The 23436-nt window shown below is 45.3% G+C and overlaps 1 protein-coding gene and 1 long non-coding RNA gene across 4 annotated transcripts in view; one reads left to right on the top strand and one right to left on the bottom strand.

Moving 5' to 3' along the window:
• The window catches only part of LOC111195774 (cytosolic carboxypeptidase 4), a 367388-nt gene that overhangs the window by 96668 nt on the left and 247284 nt on the right, over positions 1–23436 (top strand). The window lies entirely within an intron of this gene.
• Positions 12437–21470, bottom strand: LOC125804710 (uncharacterized). Of its 2 annotated transcripts, XR_007440871.1 has the most exons (5): positions 21414–21470; positions 21263–21359; positions 18870–18912; positions 12806–12945; positions 12437–12654 (listed from the first exon to the last, which is right to left on the bottom strand). It is a non-coding gene; the product is annotated as an uncharacterized LOC125804710 (long non-coding RNA). The 2 variants fall into 2 exon arrangements; XR_007440872.1 differs by lacking the exons at positions 18870–18912; positions 21263–21359; positions 21414–21470 and adding an exon at positions 17921–17964 and having other exon boundaries at positions 12502–12654; positions 12806–12966.

Raw genomic sequence — 23436 nt, 5'->3', positions numbered from 1 at the left:
ATAGTGAATTACGTTGCTTGTGCTTTTTGGAGCGATTTATCGTACGGTTTTCGTAAAAACTTCGTAAACGTACGCATTTTTTCCCCATAGGAATGAATGGGGGAGAATTTTGAACGTCCGTGACGGTCACAATTTTTGAGATACAAACACCAAATTCGGCGAGCTTATAGATCTTATCGAGATCTTTAAATTAATAGTAGGTTGCGAAGCGATACGACGTACGGTTTTCGTACAATTGTCGTACGAAGTTTTCCCATAGAAATGAATGGGGGGCCCAGAGTTCCATCTCACACACGAGCAGCTCTGCGCACGGAACCCCTTCTCTCCCCTGCTCCTCCAGTACTGTGAGTGTATGGAGGAGCTGCTGTATGGAGCAGCTATCAGTCAAAAGTTTGGACACCCCAGCCAGGGCTTTGCAACCACCTATTACCTGTTTAGCAACCACTCTCTCTTTCTCACTCTCTCTCTACTTCTCTCACTCTCTCTTTCTCACTCTCTCTCTACTTTTCACTCTCTCTTTTGCTCTCTACTTCTCTGTTTCTCACTCTCTCTTTTGCTCTCTACTTATCTACTTCTCACTCTCTCTTTTGCTCTCTACTTCTCTACTTCTCACTCTCTTTTGCTCTCTGCTTCTCTATTTCTCACTTTCTCTTTTGCTCTCTACTTCTCACACTCTCTTTTGCTCTCTACTTCTCTATTTCTCACTCTCTTTTGCTTTCTACTTCTCTATTTCTCACTCTCTCTTTTGCTCTCTACTTCTCGCTCTCTCTTTTGCTCTCTACTTCTCACTCTCTCTTTTGCTCTCTACTTTTCTATTTCTCACTCTCTCTTTCTCACTCTCTCTCTACGTCTCTATTTCTCACTCTCTCTTTTGCTCTCTACTTCTCTATTTCTCACTCTCTTTTGCTCTCTACTTCTCTATTTCTCACTCTTTCTTTCTCACTCTCTCTCTACGTCTCTATTTCTCACACTCTCTTTCTCACTCTCTCTACTTCTCTATTTCTCACTCTCTCTTTTGCTCTCTACTTCTCTATTTCTCACTCTCTCTACGTCTCTATTTCTCACTCTCTCTTTTGCTCTCTACTTCTCTATTTCTCACTCTCTTTTGCTCTCTACTTATCTCTTTCTCACGCTCTGTCTCTATATCTTTTTCTCTCTACTTCTCTATTTCTCACTCTCTCTTTTGCTCTTTACATTTCTTTATTTCTCACTCTCTCTTTCTCACTCTCTCTCTACTTCTCTATTTCTCACTCTCTTTTGCTCTCTACTTCTCTATTTCTCACTCTCTTTCTCACTCTACTTCTGAATTTCTCACTCTCTTTCTCACTCTCTCTCTACGTCTCTATTTCTCACTCTCTCTTTTACTCTCTACTTCTCTATTTCTCACTCTTTCTTTCTCTCTTTCTCACTCTCTCTCTCTACGTCTCAATTTCTCTTTCTCGCTACTTTTCTGTTTCTCTATTCTCTCTTACTCTTTCTTTATTTCTCGCTCTTCTCTACTTCTCTTTCACTCTACTTTTCTATGTCTTGCTTTCTCTTTCTATCTATCTCTCTACTACTTCCTCTTTCTTTCTCTACTTCTTTATTTCTCGATGTCCCTTTTTCTCTAATTCTCTTTTTCTCGCTCAATATTTCTCTCAACTTGTCACTCTTTTTCTCACATTCTCGCGTGTTCTTTCTCTTTTTCTCGCAATTTTCTCCCTACTTCTTTATTTCTTGCTCTCCCTTTTTCTGTACTTCTACATTTAACACTCTCTCTTTTTCTCTACTTCAACCATTTTAGAAATGATAGCAACAAACTAGCAACCAGTTATCAACACCTTAGCAACCACCTAGTAAACATTAGCAACTGCCTAGCAACCACTTTAGAAATGATCACAACCGCTCAGCAACCATCTGGAATATGTTAGCAACTGCCTAGCATCCAGTTAGCAACACCTTAGCAACCACCTGGAAAATGTTAGCAACTGCCTAGAAACCACTTAGCAACCACTTTAGAAATGATCACAACTGCCTAGCAACCACTTAGCAACCATGTGGAATACGTTAGCAACTGCCTAGCAACCAGTTAGCAACACCTTAGCAACCACCTGGAAAATGTTAGCAACTGCCTAGCAACCACTTAGCAACCACCTGGAAAACGTTAGCAACTGCCTAGCAACCACTGAGCAACCACCTGGAAAATGTTAGCAACTGCCTAGCAACCACTTAGCAACTGCCTAGCAACCACCTGGAATACGTTAGCAACTGCCTAGCAACAACTTAGCAACTGACTAGCAACCACCTGGAAAATGTTAGCAACTGCCTAGCAACCACTTAGCAACCACCTGGAAAACGTTAGCAACTGCCTAGCAACCACTTAGCAACTGCCTAGCAACCACTTGGAAAACGTTAGCAACTGCCTAGCAACACCTTAGCAACTGCCTAGCAACCACCTGGAAAACGTTAGCAACTGCCTAGCAACCACTTAGCAACCACCTGGAAAACGTTAGCAACTGCCTAGCAACCACTTAGCAACCACCTGGAAAACGTTAGCAACTGCCTAGCAACCACTTAGCAACTGCCTAGCAACCACTTGGAAAACGTTAGCAACTGCCTAGCAACCACTTAGCAACTGCCTAGCAACCACCTGGAATACGTTAGCAACTGCCTAGCAACCACTTAGCAACCACCTGGAAAACATTAGCAACTGCCTAGCAACCACTGAGCAACCACCTGGACAACGTTAGCAACTGCGTAGCAACCACTTAGCAACTGCCTAGCAACCACCTGGAATACGTTAGCAACTGCCTAGCAACCACTTAGCAACCACCTGGAAAACATTAGCAACTGCCTAGCAACCACTGAGCAACCACCTGGACAACGTTAGCAACTGCGTAGCAACCACTTAGCAACTGCCTAGCAACCACTTGGAAAACGTTAGCAACTGCCTAGCAACCACTTAGCAACTGCCTAGCAACCACCTGGAAAACGTTAGCAACTGCCTAGCAACCACCTGGAAAACGTTAGCAACTGCCTAGCAACCACTTAGCAGCTGCCTAGCAACCACCTGGAATATGTTAGCAACTACCAAGCAACCACTTAGCAACCACCTGGAAAATGTTAGCAACTGCCTAGCAACCACTTAGCAACTGCCTAGCAACCACTTGGAAAACGTTAGCAACTGCCTAGCAACCACTTAGCAACTGCCTAGCAACCACCTGGAAAACGTTAGCAACTGCCTAGCAACCACTTAGCAACCACCTGGAAAACGTTAGCAACTGCCTAGCAACCACTTAGCAACACCTTAGCAACTGCCTAGCAACCACTTAGCAACCACTTTAGAAATGATAGCAACTGCCTAGCAACCACCTAGCAACACCTTAGCAACCACCCCGGATACCATAGCAACACCTTAGCAACCACCTATCAACAAGTTATCAACCACCTAGCAACCACCTAGCAACATCTTAGCAACCACCCCGCATACCATAGCAACACCCTAGCAACAACCTAGCAACCACCTAGCAACACCTTAGCAACCACCTGTAATATGTTAGCAACTGCCTAGCAACCAGTTAGCAACAGCTTAGCAACCACCTGGAAAACATTAGCAACTGCCTAGCAACAGCTTAGCAACCACTTCAGAAATGATAGCAACTGCCTAGCATCAAATTGGCAATCAAAAGATTAACCAAAAGTTTTACGATTTCAGCATTTAAACAAACGTTTTTAGATTTCAGCGTTTAACTAAACGTTTTTAGATTTCAGCGTTTAACCAAACGTTTTTAGATTTCAGCGTTTAACCAAACGTTTTTAGATTTCAGCGTTTAACCAAACATTTTTAGATTTCGGCGTTTTTGGCATTTAGCGTTTAGCCAAAAGTTAACAGCATATCCACGACTCTTCACACTCTTCAGACGGAAACAGCTTAGCAACCATTTTAACTTTTTAACGTTATTAGCGTTCTTTTCCAAGCCAACTTAAAGTTCGTTCACGAACTTTGCCTTTTCTAGTTAAGTTGGCTTGGAAAAGCCAACTTACTGTTCTTCGTAATCTTATTATTATTATTATTCTATAAACTTTTTATAAACAGTTTCTCCTCCTACAGTTTTCAAGCTAGAACCACGAAACTTCACAAGATGATAGAACCTATTGCCGCGGGGTGTGCTTGTGCTTTTCTAAGTGATCGGACCACCAGGGTCCGATCGGTGGTCCGCCAAAGTCAGATTTTTTCCCATAGACTTCCATTCACACTTTTTTCAAACTGCTCTAAAAGTCACAATTTTTAAGCTAGAACAACGAAATTCACAAGACATACAGAACTTGCAGAGACGTTTCAGACGATATGCTGATCTCACCGATACGATTTACGGTTTTCGTAAAATTATCGTACGAACTTTCCCCATAGGAATGAATGGGCGGAATGTTGGCCATCTCACACACACCAGCCGATCCTGCGCACGGCCCCCCTCTCTGCCCTGCTCCTCAGTACTGTATCTGTATGGAGAGGAGACTGCTGAACACAACCCACACCAGAACCAATACAACACTACACACACAGCACACACCCCACACCACACACAGTCCACACCACACCTTATACACATTCCACACCACACATACCCCACACCAAACACACTCCACACCACACATACCCCACACCACACACACTCCACCCCACACACACTTTAAACCACACTTCAAACCACACATACCCCACACCACACACACTCCACCCCACACAAACCCCACACCACACACACGTCAAACCCCACACCACACACACTTCAATCCACACATACCCCACACCACACACGCTCCACACCACACAAACCCCACACCACACACACTTTAAACCACACACACTCCACAGCTCACATACCCCACACCACACACTCCACCCCACACATACCACACACTTCACACCCCACACCACACCACACATACCCCACACCACATACACTTTAAACCACTCACACTCCACAGCTCACATAGCCCACACCACACACACTCCACCCCACACATACCCCACACCCCACACACTCCATACCACACACACACTCCACAGCTCACATACCCCACACCACACACACTTCAAACCACACATACCCCACACCACACACACTTCAATCCACACATACCCCACACCACACACACTCCACACCACACAAACCCCACACCACACACACTTTAAACCACACACACTCCACAGGTCACATACCCCACACCACACACTCCACCCCACACATACCACACACTTCACACCCCACACCACACACTCCACACCACACATACTCCACACCACATACACTTTAAACCACACACAAACTCCACAGCTCATATACCCCACACCACACACACTCCACACCACACATACCCCACACCCCACACACTCCATACCACACACACACTCCACAGCTTACATACCCAACACCACACACACTTCAAACCACACATACCCCACACCACACACACTCCACACCACACACACACTCCACAGCTCACATACCCCACACCACACACACTTCAAACCACACATACCCCACACCACACACACTCCACACCACACAAACCCCACACCACACACACTTTAAACCACACATACCCCACACCACACACACTTCAAACCACACATACCCCACACCATACACACTCCACACCACACAAACCCCACACCACACACACTTTGAAATCACACACACTCCACAGCTCACATAGCCCACACCACACACACTCCACCCCACACATACCACACACAATTCACACCCCACACCACACACTCCACACCACACATACCCCACACCACACACACTTTAAACCACACACTCCACAGCTCATATACCCCACACCACATACATTTCAAACCACACATAACCCACACCACACACACTCCACACGACACAAACCCCACACCACACACATTTAAAACCCCACACCACACACACTTCAAACCACACATACCCCACACCACACACGCTTCAATCCACACATACCCCACACCACACACACTCCACACCACACAAACCCCACACCACACACATTTCAAACCCCACACCACACACACTTCAAACCACACATACCCCACACCACACACGCTTCAATCCACACATACCCCACACCACACACACTCCACACCACACAAACCCCACACCACACACACTTTAAACCAGACACATTCCACAGCTCACATACCCCACACCACACACTCCACCCCACACATACCACACACTTCACACCCCACACCACACACTCCACACCACACATACCCCACACCACATACACTTTAAACCACACACAAACTCCACAGCTCATATACCCCACACCACACACACTCCACCACACACACACCACACACACTCCACCCCACACACACTTCATACCCCACACCACACACACTTTAAACCACACACACACTCCACAGCTCACATACCCCACACCACACACACTCCACCACACACATACCACACACACTTCACACCCCACACCACACACATTCCACAGCACACATACCCCACACCACACACACTTTAAACCACACATACCCCACACCACACACACTCCACACCACACAAACCCCACACCACACACACTTCAAACCACACATACCCCACACCACACACACTTCAAACCACACATACCCCACACCACACACACTTCAAACCACACATACCCCACACCACACACACTCCACACCACACAAACCCCACACCACACACACTTCAAACCACACAAACCCCACACCACACACAATTCAAACCACACATACCCCACACCACACACACTTCAAACCACACATACCCCACACCACACACACTCCACACCAAACAAACCCCACACCACACACACTTTAAACCACACACACACTCCACAGCTCACATACCCCACACCACACACACTCCACCACACACATACCACACACACTTCACACCCCATGCACTCCACACACACTTCACACACACACACCACACTCTACACACCACACCACACACACTCCACACCACACCACACTCTCTACACACCACACCACACACACTCCACAACACACACACTCCACACCTAATACACACAACTCACCCCACACTCCACCACACATACACCACACTCCACCCCACATTCCAAACACACCACACCAAACACACTCCACAACCCACTCCACACCCCACACACTCCACACCACACTACACAACTTAGTAACTATTTGACAAGCCAACTTAAAGTTCGTTCACGAACTTTGCCTTTTCTAGTTATTATTATTATTCTATAAACTTTTTATAAACAGTTTCTCCTCCTACAGTTTTCAAGCTAGAACCACAAAACTTCACAAGATGATAGAACCTATTGCCGCGGGGTGTGCTTGTGCTTTTCTAAGTGATCGGACCACCAGGGTCCGATCGGTGGTCCGCCAAAGTCAGATTTTTTCCCATAGACTTCCATTCACACTTTTTTCAAACGGCTCTAAAAGTCACAATTTTTGAGCTAGAACCACGAAATTCACAAGACATACAGAACTTGCAGAGACGTTTCAGACGATATGCTGATCTCACCGATACGATTTACGGTTTTCGTAAAATTATCGTACGAACTTTCCCCATAGGAATGAATGGGCGGAATGTTGGCCATCTCACACACACCAGCCGATCCTGCGCACGGCCCCCCTCTCTGCCCTGCTCCTCAGTACTGTATCTGTATGGAGAAGAGACTGCTGAACACAACCCACACCAGAACCAATACAACACTACACACACAGCACACACCCCACACCACACACAGTCCACACCACACCTTATACACATTCCACACCACACATACCCCACACCAAACACACTCCACACCACACATACCCCACACCACACACACTCCACCCCACACAAACCCCACACCACACTCACTTCAAACCCCACACCACACACACTTCAATCCACACATACCCCACACCACACACACTCCACACCACACAAACCCCACACCAAACACACTTTAAACCACACACACTCCACAGGTCACATACCCCACACCACACACTCCACCCCACACATACCACACACTTCACACCCCACACCACACACTCCACACCACACATACCCCACACCACATACACTTTAAACCACACACAAACTCCACAGCTCATATACCCCACACCACACACACTCCACACCACACATACCCCACACCCCACACACTCCATACCACACACACACTCCACAGCACACATACCCCACACCCCACACACTCCATACCACACACACACTCCACAGCTTACATACCCAACACCACACACACTTCAAACCACACATACCCCACACCACACACACTCCACACCACACACACACACTCCACAGCTCACATACCCCAAACCACACACACTTCAAACCACACATACCCCACACCACACACACTTCAATCCACACATACCCCACACCACACACACTTCAAACCACACATACCCCACACCACACTCACTTCAAACCACACATACCCCACACCACACTCACTTCAAACCACACATACCCCACACCACACACACTTCAAACCACACAAACCCCACACCACACACACTTCAACCCACACATACCCCACACCACACACACTTCAAACCACACATACCCCACACCATACACACTCCACACCACACAAACCCCACACCACACACACTTTGAAATCACACACACTCCACAGCTCACATAGCCCACACCACACACACTCCACCCCACACATACCACACACAATTCACACCACACACTCCACACCACACATACCCCACACCACACACACTTTAAACCACACACTCCACAGCTCATATACCCCACACCACATACATTTCAAACCACACATAACCCACACCACACACACTCCACACGACACAAACCCCACACCACACACATTTCAAACCCCACACCACACACACTTCAAACCACACATACCCCACACCACAAACGCTTCAATCCACACATACACCACACCACACACACTCCACACCACACAAACCCCACACCACACACATTTCAAACCCCACACCACACACACTTCAAACCACACATACCCCACACCACACACGCTTCAATCCACACATACCCCACACCACACACACTCCACACCACACAAACCCCACACCACACACACTTTAAACCAGACACATTCCACAGCTCACATACCCCACACCACACACTCCACCCCACACACACCACACACTTCACACCCCACACCACACACTCCACACCACACATACCCCACACCACATACACTTTAAACCACACACAAACTCCACAGCTCATATACCCCAACCACACACACTCCACACCACACATACCCCACACACTCCATACCACACACACACTCCACAGCTCACATACCCCACACCACACACTCCACACCACACAAACCCCACACCACACACACTTCAAACCACACAAACCCCACACCACACACACTTCAAACCACACATACCCCACACCACACTCACTTCAAACCACACATACCCCACACCACACTCACTTCAAACCACACATACCCCACACCACACACACTTCAAACCACACAAACCCCACACCACACACACTTCAAACCACACATACCCCACACCACACACACTTCAAACCACACATACCCCAAACCACACACACACCACACAAACCCCACACCACACACACTTTAAACCACACACACTCCACAGCTCACATAGCCCACACCACACACACTCCACCCCACACATACCACACACCCCACACACTCCATACCACGCACACACTCCACAGCTCACATACCCCACACAATACACAATCCACCCCACACATACCACACACAGTTCACACCACACATACCCCACACCACACACACTCCACACCTGACACACACCCCACACTCCACCACACATACACCACACCACACACTCCACACCACATACAACCCACACCATACATACTCCACCCCACACATACCACACACAGTTCACACCACACCTACCCCACACCACACACACTCCACACCTGACACACCACACACACTCCATACCACACACACACACTCCACAGCACACCCCACATACACCCCACACCACACCACGCACTCTACACACCCCACAAACTCCACACCCAACACACTCCACACCACACACACTCTACAGTCCACACCACAACCAGTTAGCAACACCTTTGCCACACCACACCATGCTCTCCACACACGCCCCACACCACACACGCTCAACACCACACACACTCTACAACCCACACCACAACCAGTTAGCAACACCTTAGCACACAACCAGTTAGCACACCACACCATGCTCTCCACACACGCCCCACACCACACACGCCCCACACCACACACGCTCAACACCACACACGCTCAACACCACACACACTCTACAACCCACACCACAACCAGTTAGCAACACCTTAGCAACCACCTGGAAAACGTTGGCAACTGTCTAGCAATCACTTAGCAACCACTTTAGAAATTATAGCAACTGCCTAGCAACAGCTTAGCAACCACTTAGTTACCACATGGAAAACGTTAGCAACTGCCTAACAACCACTTAGCAACCACTTTAGAAATGATAGCAACTGCCTAGCAACCACGTGGAAAACATTAGCAACTGCCTGGCAACCACTTTAGGAATGATAGCAACGGCCAAGCAACCACTTAGCAAACACTTAGCAACCACAAGGAAAACGCTAGCAACTGCCTAGCAACCACTTAGCAAACACTTCAGAAATGATAGCAACTACCTAGCAACCAGTTAGCAACACCTTAGCAACCACCTAGAAAACATTAGCAACTGCCTAGCAACCAGTTAGCAACCACATGGAAGACGTTAGCAACGGCCTAACAACCACTTAGCAACCCTTTTTAGAAATTATAGCAACTGCCTAGCAACCACATCAAAAACGTTAGCAATTGCCTAGCAACCACTAAGTAACCACTTTAGAAATGATAGCAACTGCCTAGCAACCACTTAGCAACACCTTAACAACCACTAGGAAAACATTAGCAACTGCCTATGAACCACTTAGCAACCACTTTAGAAATTATAGCAACTGCCTAGCAACCACTTAGCAACATCTTAGCAACCACTTTAGAAATTATAGCAACTTCCTAGCAACCAGTTAGCAACACCTTAGCAACCATGTGGAATATAAGAGCAACTGCCTAGCAACAGATTAGCAACCACCTGGTATATGTTAGCAACCCGTTAGCAACAGCTAAACGTTTCTAGATTTTAGCATTTAACCAAATGTCTTTAGATTTCAGCGTTTAACCAAACGTTTTTAGATTTCCGCGTTTTTGGCATTTAGCTTTTAGCCAAAAGTTAACAGCATATCAACGACTCTTCACACTCTTCAGACAGAAACAGCTTAACAACCATTTAAACTTTTCAACGTTATTAGCGCTCTTTTCCAAGCCAACTTAAAGTTCGTTCACGAACTTTGCCTTTTCTAGTTATTATTATTATTCCGCGCTCAAAATTTAATCGACTACTCCTCCTAGGGCTTTTGACGTAGAACCACGAAATTTTGCAGTATCGTAGGACCTATACCCGAATAGGTTGCTTGTGCTTTTTTAAGCGATACATCGTACGGTTTTCGTAAAAACTTCGTAAACGTGCGCTTTTTTTTCCCATAGGAAATGAATAGGGGACAACTTTGAACGTCTGTGTAGGTAACAATTTTTGACATACAAAGACAAAAATCGGACGGTCTATAGAACTTACCGCTTTCTTTCCGAAATTTTTAACGTTTCGACGATATGTCGTACGGTTTTCGTACAAATGTCGTACGAAGTTTTCCCATTGAAATGAATGGGGGGCCCAGAGTTCTAACTCACACACGAGCAGCTCTGCGCACGGAACCCCTTCTCTCCCCTGCTCCTCCAGTACTGTGAGTGTATGGAGGAGCTGCTGTATGGAGCAGCTATCAGTCAAAAGTTTGGACACCCCTGCACCCCAGCCAGGGTTTAGCAACCACCTATTAACTGCTTAGCAACCACCTTAGCAACCACCTGAAAAACGTTAGCAACTGCCTAACAACAACTTAGCAACTGCCTAGCAACCACCTGGAAAACATTAGCAACTGCCTAGCAACCACTTGGAAAACGTTAGCAACTGCCTAGCAACCACTTAGCAACTGCCTAGCAACCACCTGGAAAACGTTAGCAACTGCCTAGCAACCACTTAGCAACCACCTGGAAAACGTTAGCAACTGCCTAGCAACCACTTAGCAACTGCCTAGCAACCACTTGGAAAACGTTAGCAACTGCCTAGCAACCACTTAGCAACTGCCTAGCAACCACCTGGAATACGTTAGCAACTGCCTAGCAACCACTTAGCAACCACCTGGAAAACGTTAGCAACTGCCTAGCAACCACTGAGCAACCACCTGGAAAACGTTAGCAACTGCCTAGCAACCACTTAGCAACTGCCTAGCAACCACCTGGAATACGTTAGCAACTGCCTAGCAACCACTTAGCAACCACCTGGAAACGTTAGCAACTGCTTAGCAACAACTTAGCAACTGCCTAGCAACCACCTGGAAAATGTTAGCAACTGCCTAGCAACCACTTAGCAACCACCTGGAAAACGTTAGCAACTGCCTAGCAACCACTTAGCAACTGCCTAGCAACCACTTGGAAAACGTTAGCAACTGCCTTGCAACCACTTAGCAACTGCCTAGCAACCACCTGGAAAACGTTAGCAACTGCCTAGCAACCACTTAGCAACCACCTGGAAAACGTTAGCAACTGCCTAGCAACCACTTAGCAACTGCCTAGCAACCACTTGGAAAACGTTAGCAACTGCCTAGCAACCACTTAGCAACTGCCTAGCAACCACCTGGAATACGTTAGCAACTGCCTAGCAACCACTTAGCAACCACCTGGAAAACGTTAGCAACTGCCTAGCAACCACTTAGCAACCACCTGGAAAACGTTAGCAACTGCCTAGCAACCACTTAGCAACTGCCTAGCAACCACCTGGAATACATTAGCAACTGCCTAGCAACCACTTAGCAACCACCTGGAAAACATTAGCAACTGCCTAGCAACAACTTAGCAACTGCCTAGCAACCACCTGGAAAACGTTAGCAACTGCCTAGCAACCACTTAGCAACCACCTGGAAAACGTTAGCAACTGCCTAGCAACCACTTAGCAACTGCCTAGCAACCACTTGGAAAACGTTAACAACTGCCTAGCAAACACTTAGCAACTGCCTAGCAACCACCTGGAAAACGTTAGCAACTGCCTAGCAACCACTTAGCAACCACCTGGAAAACGTTAGCAACTGCCTAGCAACCACTTAGCAACTGCCTAGCAACCACCTGGAATATGTTAGCAACTACCTAGCAACCACTTAGCAACCACCTGGAAAATGTTAGCAACTGCCTAGCAACCACTTAGCAACACCTTAGCAACCACCTGGAAAACGTTAGCAACTGCCTAGCAACCACTTAGCAACCACTTTAGAAATTATAGCAACTGCCTAGCAACCAGTTAGCAACACCTTAGCAACCACCTGGAAAACGTTAGAAACAGCCTAGCAACAGCTTAGCAACCACTTTAGAAACGATAGCAACTGCCTAGCAACCACTTAGCAACACCTTAGCAACCACTAGGAAAACGTTAGCAACTGCCTAGCAACCACTTAGCAACCACTTTAGAAATTATAGCAACTGCCTAGCAACCAGTTAGCAACAACTTAGCAACCACCTGGAAAACGTTAGCAACTGCCTAGCAACCACTTAGCAACACCTTAGCAACCACCTGGAAAACGTTAGCAACTGCCTAGCAACCACTTAGCAACCACTTTAGAAATTATAGCAACTGCCTAGCAACCAGTTAGCAACACCTTAGCAACCACCAGGAAAACGTTAGAAACAGCCTAGCAACAGCTTAGCAACCACTTTAGAAACGATAGCAACTGCCTAGCAACCACTTAGCAACACCTTAGCAACCACTAGGAAAACGTAAGCAACTGTTTAGCAACCGCCTTGCAACCACTTAGCAACCATGTGTAATACATTAGCAAATAACTATCAACCACTGAGCAACAGCTTAGCAACCACCTGTAAGACGTTAGCAACTGCCTAGCAACCACTTTCAAGATTTTAGCATTTATCCAAATGTTTTTAGATTTCAGGGTTTAACCAAACATTTTTAGTTTTCAGCGTTTAACCACACATTTTTAGATTTCAACGTTTAACCAAACGTTTTTAGATTTCCGTGTTTTTGGCATGTAGCGTTTAGCAACCATTTTAACTTTTTAACGTTATTAGCGTTCTTTTCCAAGCCAACTTAAAGTTCGTTCACGAACTTTACCTTTTCTAGTTATTATTAAGTTGGCTTGGAAAAGCCAACTTATTGTTCTTCGTAATCTTCTTATTCTTATTCTTATTATTATTATTCTCGCCATGTTTTTTGCAACGCTACTCCTCCTACAGCTTTTATGGTACAGTCACGAAATTTTCAGGGATCGTAGAACCTATGCCAACTTAAGTTGCTTGTGCTTTTTGAAGCGATATATCGTACGGTTTTCGTAAAAACTTCGTAAATGTACGAAATTTTTCCCATTGAAAATGAATGGGGAGAAATTCGAAAGCTCGTGTACGTCACAATTTTCAAGATACGAAGACGAAATTCGGCTGGTTTATAGAACATATCGCGTTCTTTCCGGAAATATGCTTCACGAAATTATATGTCGTACGGTTTTCGTACAATTATCGTACGAAGTTTCCCCATAGAAATGAATGGGGGGCCCAGAGTTCCATCTCACACACGAGCAGCTCTGCGCACGGAACCCCTTCTCTCCCCTGCTCCTCCAGTACTGTGAGTGTATGGAGGAGCTGCTGTATGGAGCAGCTATCAGTCAAAAGTTTGGACACCCCGGCAGCCCAGCCAGGGCTTAGCAACCACCTATTAACTGCTTAGCAAACACCTTAGCAACCACCTGGAAAACGTTAGCAACTGCCTAGCAACCACTTAGCAACACCTTAGCAACCACCTGGAAAACGTTAGCAACTGCCTAGCAACCACTTAGTAACCACCTGGATTTCATTAGCAACGTCCTAGCAACCACTTAGCAACCACTTTAGAAATTATAGCAACTGCCTAGCAAACAGTTAGCAACACCTTAGCAACCACCAGGAAAACATTAGAAACTGCCTAGCAACAGCTTAGCAACCACTTAGCAACCACCTGGAAAACGTTGGCAACTGCCTAGCAACCACTTAGCAACAACTTAGCAACCACCTGGAAAACGTTAGCAACTGCCTAGCAACCACTTAGTAACCACCTGGAATACGTTAGCAACTTCCTAGCAACCACTTAGCAACAACTTTAGAAATTATAGCAACTGCCTAGCAACCAGTTGGCAACACCTTAGCAACCACCAGGAAAACATTAGAAACTGCCTAGCAACAGCTTAGCAACCACTTAGCAACCACCTGGAAAACGTTGGCAACTGCCTAGCAACCACTTAGCAACCACTTTAGAAACGATAGCAACTGCCTAGCAACCACTTAGCAACACCTTAACAACCACTAGGAAAACGTTAGCAACTGCCTAGCAACCACTTAGCAACACCTTAGCAACCACCTAGAAAACGTTATCAACTGCATAGCAACCACCTAGCAACAACTTAGCAACCACTAGGAAAACGTTAGCAACTGCCTAGCAACCACTTAGCAACCACTTTAGAAATGATAGCAACTGCCTAGCAACCACTTAGCAACACCTAAGCAACCACCTGGAAAACGTTAGCAACTGCCTAGCAACAGCTTAGCAACCACTTTAGAAATTAAAGCAACTGCCTAGCAACCACTTAGCAACCACATGGAAAACGTTAGCAACTGCCTAGCAACCACTTAGCAACCACTTTAGAAATGATAGAAACTGCTTAGCAACCACTAAGCAACCACTTAGCAACCACATGGAAAACGTTAGCAACTGCCTAGCAACCACTTAGTAACCACTTTAGAAACACCTTAGCAACCGCATAGCAACACCTTAGCAACCACATAGCAACCACCCTAGATACCATAGCAACACCTTAGCAACCACCTAGCAACACCTTAGAAACCACCTAGCAACCACCTTAGCAACCACCCCGGATATCATAGCAACACCCTAGCAACCACCTAGCAACACCTTAGCAACCACCCCAGGTACCATAGCAACACCTTAGCAACCGCATAGCAACACCTTAGCAACCACCTAGCAACCACCTAGCAACACCTTAGCAACCACCCAGGATACCATAGCAACACCTTAGCAACCGCATAGCAACACCTTAGCAACCACCTAGCAACCACCTTGCAACACCCTAGCAACCACCTAGCAACACCTTAGCAACCACCCCAGATACCATAGCAACACCCTAGCAACCACCTAGCAACACCCTAGCAACCACCTAGCAACACCTTAGCAACCACCCCAGATATCATAGCAACACCCTAGCAACCACCTAGCAACACCTTAGCAACCACCCCAGATACCATAGCAACCACCTAGCAACACCCTAGCAACCACCTAGCAACACCCTAGCAACACCTTAGCAACCACTCCGGATTCCATAGCAACACCTTAGCAACCACCTAGCAACACGTTAGCAACCACCTAGCAACATCTAAGCAACCACCCCGGATACCATAGCAACACCTTAGCAACAACCTAGCAACACCCTAGCAACCACCTAGCAACACCTTAGCAACCACCTGTTATATGTTAGCAATTGGCTAGCAACCAGTTAGCAACAGCTTAGCAACCACCTGGAAAACATTAGCAATTGCCTAGCAACAGCTTAGCAACCTTTTCAGAAATGATAGCAACCGCCTAGCAACACATTAGCAATCAAAAGTTTAACCAAAAGTTTTACGATTTCAGCATTTAAACAAGCGTTTTTAGATTTCAGCGTTTAACCAAATGTTTTTAGATTTCAGCGTTTAATCAAACGTTTTTAGATTTCAGCGTTTAACCAAATGTTTTTAGATTTCAGCGTTTAACCAAACGTTTTTAGATTTCAGCGTTTAATCAAACATTTTTAGATTTCAGCGTTTAACCAAATGTTTTTAGATTTCAGCGTTTAACCAAATGTTTTTAGATTTCAGCGTTTTTAGCATTTAGCGTTAACAGCATATCAATGACTCTTCACACTCTTCAGACAGAAAAAGCTTAGCAACCATTTTAACTTTTTAACGTTATTAGCGTTCTTTTCCAAGCCAACTTAAAGTTCGTTCACGAACTTTACCTTTTCTAGTTATTATTATTATTCCGCGCTCAAAATTTAATCACTATCTCCTCCTAGGGCTTTTGACGTAGAACCACGAAATTTTACAGTATCGTAGGACCTATAGCGGTTCAGGTTGCTTGTGCTTTTTTAAGCGATACATCGTACGGTTTTCGTAAAAACTTCGTAAACGTACGCATTTTTTTCCCATAGGAATGAATGGGGCCAAATTTTAAACGTCCGTAACCGCCACAATTTTTGAGATACGAACACCAAATTCGGCGAGCTTATAGATCTTATCGAGATCTTTAAATTAATAGGAGGTTGCGAAGTGATACGACGTACGGTTTTCGTACAATTGTCGTACGAAGTTTTCCCATAGAAATGAATGGGGGGCCCAGAGTTCCATCTCACACACGAGCAGCTCTGCGCACGGAACCCCTTCTCTCCCCTGCTCCTCCAGTACTGTGAGTGTATGGAGGAGCTGCTGTATGGAGCAGCTATCAGTCAAAAGTTTGGACACCCCGGCACCCCAGCCAGGGCTTAGCAACCACCTAATAACTGCTTAGCAACCACCTTAGCAACCACCTGGAAAACGTTAGCAACTGCCTAGCAACCACTTAGCAACACCTTAGCAACCACCTGGAAAACGTTAGCAACTGCCTAGCAACCACTTAGCAACTGCCTAGCAACCACCTGGAATACGTTAGCAACTGCCTAGCAACCACTTAGCAACCACCTGGAAAACGTTAGCAACTGCCTAGCAACAACTTAGCAACTGCCTAGCAACCACCTGGAAAATGTTAGCAACTGCCTATCAACCACTTAGCAACCACCTGGAAAACGTTAGCAACTGCCTAGCAACCACTTAGCAACTGCCTAGCAACCACTTGGAAAACGTTAGCAACTGCCTAGCAACCACTTAGCAACTGCCTAGCAACCACCTGGAAAACGTTAGCAACTGCCTAGCAACCACTTAGCAACCACCTGGAAAACGTTAGCAACTGCCTAGCAACCACTTAGCAACTGCCTAGCAACCACTTGGAAAATGTTAGCAACTGCCTAGCAACCACTTAGCAACCACCTGGAAAACATTAGCAACTGCCTAGCAACCACTGAGCAACCACCTGGAAAACGTTAGCAACTGCCTAGCAACCACTTAGCAACTGCCTAGCAACCACCTGGAATACGTTAGCAACTGCCTAGCAACCACTCAGCAACCACCTGGAAAACGTTAGCAACTGCCTAGCAACAACTTAGCAACTGCCTAGCAACCACCTGGAAAACGTTAGCAACTGCCTAGCAACCACTTAGCAACCACCTGGAAAACGTTAGCAACTGCCTAGCAACCACTTAGCAACTGCCTAGCAACCACTTGGAAAACGTTAGCAACTGCCTAGCAACCACTTAGCAACTGCCTAGCAACCACCTGGAAAATGTTAGCAACTGCCTAGCAACCACTTAGCAACCACCTGGAAAACGTTAGCAACTGCCTAGCAACCATTTAGCAGCTGCCTAGCAACCACCTGGAATATGTTAGCAACTACCTAGCAACCACTTAGCAACCACCTGGAAAATGTTAGCAACTGCCTAGCAACCACTTAGCAACGGCCTAGCAACCACTTGGAAAACGTTAGCAACTGCCTAGCAACCACTTAGCAACTGCCTAGCAACCACCTGGAAAACATTAGCAACTGCCTAGCAACCACTTAGCAACCACCTGGAAAACGTTAGCAACTGCCTAGCAACCACTTAGCAACCACTTTAGAAACGAAAGCAACTGCCTAGCAACCACTTAGCAACACCTTAACAACCATTGGGAAAACGTTAGCAACTGCCTAGCAACCACTTTAGAAATGATAGCAACTGCCTAGCAACCACTTAGCAACACCTTAACAACCACTAGGAAAACGATAGCAACTGCCTAGCAACCACTTAGCAACCACTTTAGAAATGATAGCAACTGCCTAGCAACCACTTAGCAACACCTTAACAACCACTAGGAAAACGATAGCAACTGCCTAGCAACCACTTAGCAACCACTTTAGAAATGATAGCAACAACCTAGCAACACCCTAGCAACCACCTAGCAACACCTTAGCAACCACTTGTTATATGTTAGCAATTGCCTAGCAACCAGTTAGCAACAGCTTAGCAACCACCTGGAAAACATTAGCAATTGCCTAGCAACAGCTTAGCAACCTTTTCAGAAATGATAGCAACCGCCTAGCAACACATTAGCAATCAAAAGTTTAACCAAAAGTTTTACGATTTCAGCATTTAAACAAGCGTTTTTAGATTTCAGCGTTTAACCAAACGTTTTTAGATTTCAGCGTTTAACCAAATGTTTTTAGATTTCATCGTTTAACCAAACGTTTTTAGATTTCAGCGTTTAACCAAATGTTTTTAGATTTCAGCGTTTAACCAAATGTTTTTAGATGTCAGCGTTTTTAGCATTTAGCGTTAACAGCATATCAATGACTCTTCACACTCTTCAGACAGAAAAAGCTTAGCAACCATTTTAACTTTTTAACGTTATTAGCGTTCTTTTCCAAGCCAACTTAAAGTTCGTTCACGAACTTTACCTTTTCTAGTCTTATTCTTATTATTCTATTCGCAAAATTTAATCACTATCTCCTCCTAGGGCTTTTAACGTAGAAACCTGAAACTTTGCAGGATCGTCAGACCTATACCGGTTCAGGTTGCTTGTGCTTTTTGAGGCGATATATCGTACGGTTTTCGTAAAAACTTCGTAAACGTACGCTTTTTTTTCCCATAGGAAATGAATGGGGGACAACTTTGAACGTCTGTGTAGATAACAATTTTTGACATACAAAGACAAAAATCGGATGGTCTATAGAACTTACCGTGTTCTTTCCGAAAATTTTAACGTTTTGACGATACGTCGTACGGTTTTCGTACAAATGTCGTACGAAGTTTTCCCATAGAAATGAATGGGGGGCCCAGAGTTCTAACTCACACACGAGCAGCTCTGCGCACGGAACCCCTTCTCTCCCCTGCTCCTCCAGTACTGTGAGTGTATGGAGGAGCTGCTGTATGGAGCAGCTATCAGTCAAAAGTTTGGACACCCCTGCACCCCAGCCAGGGTTTAGCAACCACCTATTAACTGCTTAGCAACCACCTTAGCAACCACCTGGAAAACGTTAGCAACTGCCTAGCAACCACTTAGCAACACCTTAGCAACCACCTGGAAAACGTTAGCAACTGCCTAGCAACCAGTTAGCAACCACTTAGCAACCACTAGGAAAACGTTAGTAACTGCCTAGCAACTACTTAGCAACCACTTTAGAAATGATAGCAACTGCCTAGCAACCAGTTAGCAACCAGTTAGCAACCACCTGGAAAACGTTAGCAAATGCCTAGCAACCACTTAGCAACCACTTTAGAAATGATAGCAACTGCCTAGCAACCAGTAAGCAACACCTTAACAACCACTAGGAAAACGTTAGCAACTGCCTAGCAACCACTTAGCAACCACCTGGAAAACGTTAGCAACTGCCTAGCAACCACTTAGCAACTGCCTAGCAACCACTTGGAAAATGTTAGCAACTGCCTAGCAACCACTTAGCAACTGCCTAGCAACCACCTGAAAAACATTAACAACTGCCTAGCAACCACTTAGCAACCACCTGGAAAACGTTAGCAACTGCCTAGCAACCACTTAGCAACTGCCTAGCAACCACTTGGAAAACGTTAGCAACTGCCTAGCAACCACTTAGCAACTGCCTGGAAAACGTTAGCAACTGCCTAGCAACCACTTAGCAACTGCCTAGCAACCACCTGGAATACGTTAGCAACTGCCTAGCAACCACTTAGCAACCACCTGGAAAACATTAGCAACTGCCTAGCAACAACTTAGCAACTGCCTAGCAACCACCTGGAAAACGTTAGCAACTGCCTAGCAACCACTTAGCAACCACCTGGAAAACGTTAGCAACTGCCTAGCAACCACTTGGAAAACGTTAGCAACTGCCTAGCAACCACTTAGCAACTGCCTAGCAACCACCTGGAAAACGTTAGCAACTGCCTAGCAACCACTTAGCAACCACCTGGAAAACGTTAGCAACTGCCTAGCAACCACTTAGCAGCTGCCTAGCAACCACCTGGAATATGTTAGCAACTACCTAGCAACCACTTAGCAACCACCTGGAAAATGTTAGCAACTGCCTAGCAACCACTTAGCAACTGCCTAGCAACCACTTGGAAAATGTTAGCAACTGCCTAGCAACCACTTAGCAACTGCCTAGCAACCACCTGGAAAACGTTAGCAACTGCCTAGCAACCACTTAGCAACCACCTGGAAAACGTTAGCAACTGCCTACCAACCACTTAGCAACCACCTGGAAAACGTTAGCAACTGCCTAGCAACCACTTAGCAACTGCCTAGCAACCACCTGGAATACGTTAGCAACTGCCTACCAACCACTTAGCAACCACCTGGAAAACGTTAGCAACTGCCTAGCAACCACTTAGCAACACCTTAACAACCACTAGGAAAACGTTAGCAACCACTTAGCAACCACCTTAGAAACGATAGCAACTGCCTAGCAACCACTTTAGAAATGATAGCAACAGCCTAGCAACCACTTACCAACACCTTAGCAACCATTACGAAAACGTTAGCAACTGCCTAGCAACCACTTAGCAACCACTTTAGAAATGATAGCAACTGCCTAGCAACCACCTAGCAACACCTTAGCAACCACCCCAGATACCATAGCAACACCTTAGCAACCACCTAGCAATACCTTAGCAACCACCTAGCAACCACTTAGCAACACCTTAGCAACCACCCCAGATACCATAGCAACACCTTAGCAACCACCTAGCAACACCTTAGCAACCACCTAGCAACCACCTAGCAACACCTTAGCAACCACCCCGGATACCATAGCAACACCTTAGCAACCACCTAGCAACACGTTAGCAACCACCTAGCAACATCTTAGCAACCACCCCGGATACCATAGCAACACCTTAGCAACAACCTAGCAACACCCTAGCAACCACCTAGCAACCGCCTGGTATATGTTAGCAATTGCCTAGCAACAGCTTAGCAACCACTTCAGAAATGATAGCAACCGCCTAGCAACACATTAGCAATCAACAGTACAACCAAAAGTTTTTCGATTTCAGCGTTTAACCAAACGTTTTTAGATTCCAGCTTTTAATCAAACGTTTTTAGATTTCAGCGTTTAACCAAATGTTTTTTGATTTCAGCGTTTAACCAAACGTTTTTAGATTTCAGCGTTTAATCAAACGTTTTTAGATTTCAGCGTTTAATCATACGTTTTTAGATTTCAGCGTTTAACCAAACGTTTTTAGATTTCAGCGTTTAATCAAATGTTTTTAGATTTCAGCGTTTAACCAAATGTTTTTAGATTCCAGCGTTTAACCAAATGTTTTTAGATTTCAGCGTTTAACCAAATGTTTTTAGATTTCAGTGTTTTTGGTATTTAGCGTTTAGCCAAAAGTTAACAGCATAGCAACGACTCTTCACACTCTTCAGACAGAAACAGCTTAGCAACCATTTTAACTTTTTAACGTTATTAGTGTTCTTTTCCAAGCCAACTTAAAGTTCGTTCACGAACTTTACCTTTTCTAGTTGTCATTGAAGTTTTCTGTCAGTGTAATATTATTCTAGAGTGTAATCTGTTCTGAAGTGTAATCTGCTATAGATTGTAATCTGCTCTAGAGTGTAATCTGTTTAGAAGTGTAATCTGCTCTAGAGTATAATCTGCTCTAGAGTATAACCTGGTCTATAGTGTAATCTGTTCTAGAGTGTAATCTGCTGTATAGTGTAATCTGCTCTGGACAGTAATCTGTTCTATAGTGTAATCTGCTCTGTAGTGTAATTTGTTCTATAGTGTAATCTGCTCTATATTATAATATGTTCTATATAGTATGGTATATATAGTAATCTCCTATAAAGTGCAATCTGTTCAATAATGTAATTTGTTCTAGAGTGTAATCTGCTCTAGAGTGTAATCTGTTCTATAGAGTGTAATCTGTTCTTGAGTGCAATCTGTTCTATAGTGTAATCTGCTCTAAAGTGTAATCTGTTCTATAATGTAATTTGTTTTAGATTGCAATCTGCTCTAGAGTGTAATCTGTTCTATAGAGTGTGATCTGTTCTTGAGTGCAATCTGTTCTATAGTGTAATCTACTCTAGAGTGTAATCTGTTCTATAGAGTGTACGTAATTTGTTCTAGAGTGTAATCTG

This window comes from Astyanax mexicanus, chromosome 10, assembly GCF_023375975.1.
Source record: "Astyanax mexicanus isolate ESR-SI-001 chromosome 10, AstMex3_surface, whole genome shotgun sequence".
NCBI classification, from domain to species: Eukaryota; Metazoa; Chordata; class Actinopteri; order Characiformes; family Acestrorhamphidae; genus Astyanax; species Astyanax mexicanus.
This window is presented reverse-complemented; position numbering and strand designations above follow the sequence as displayed.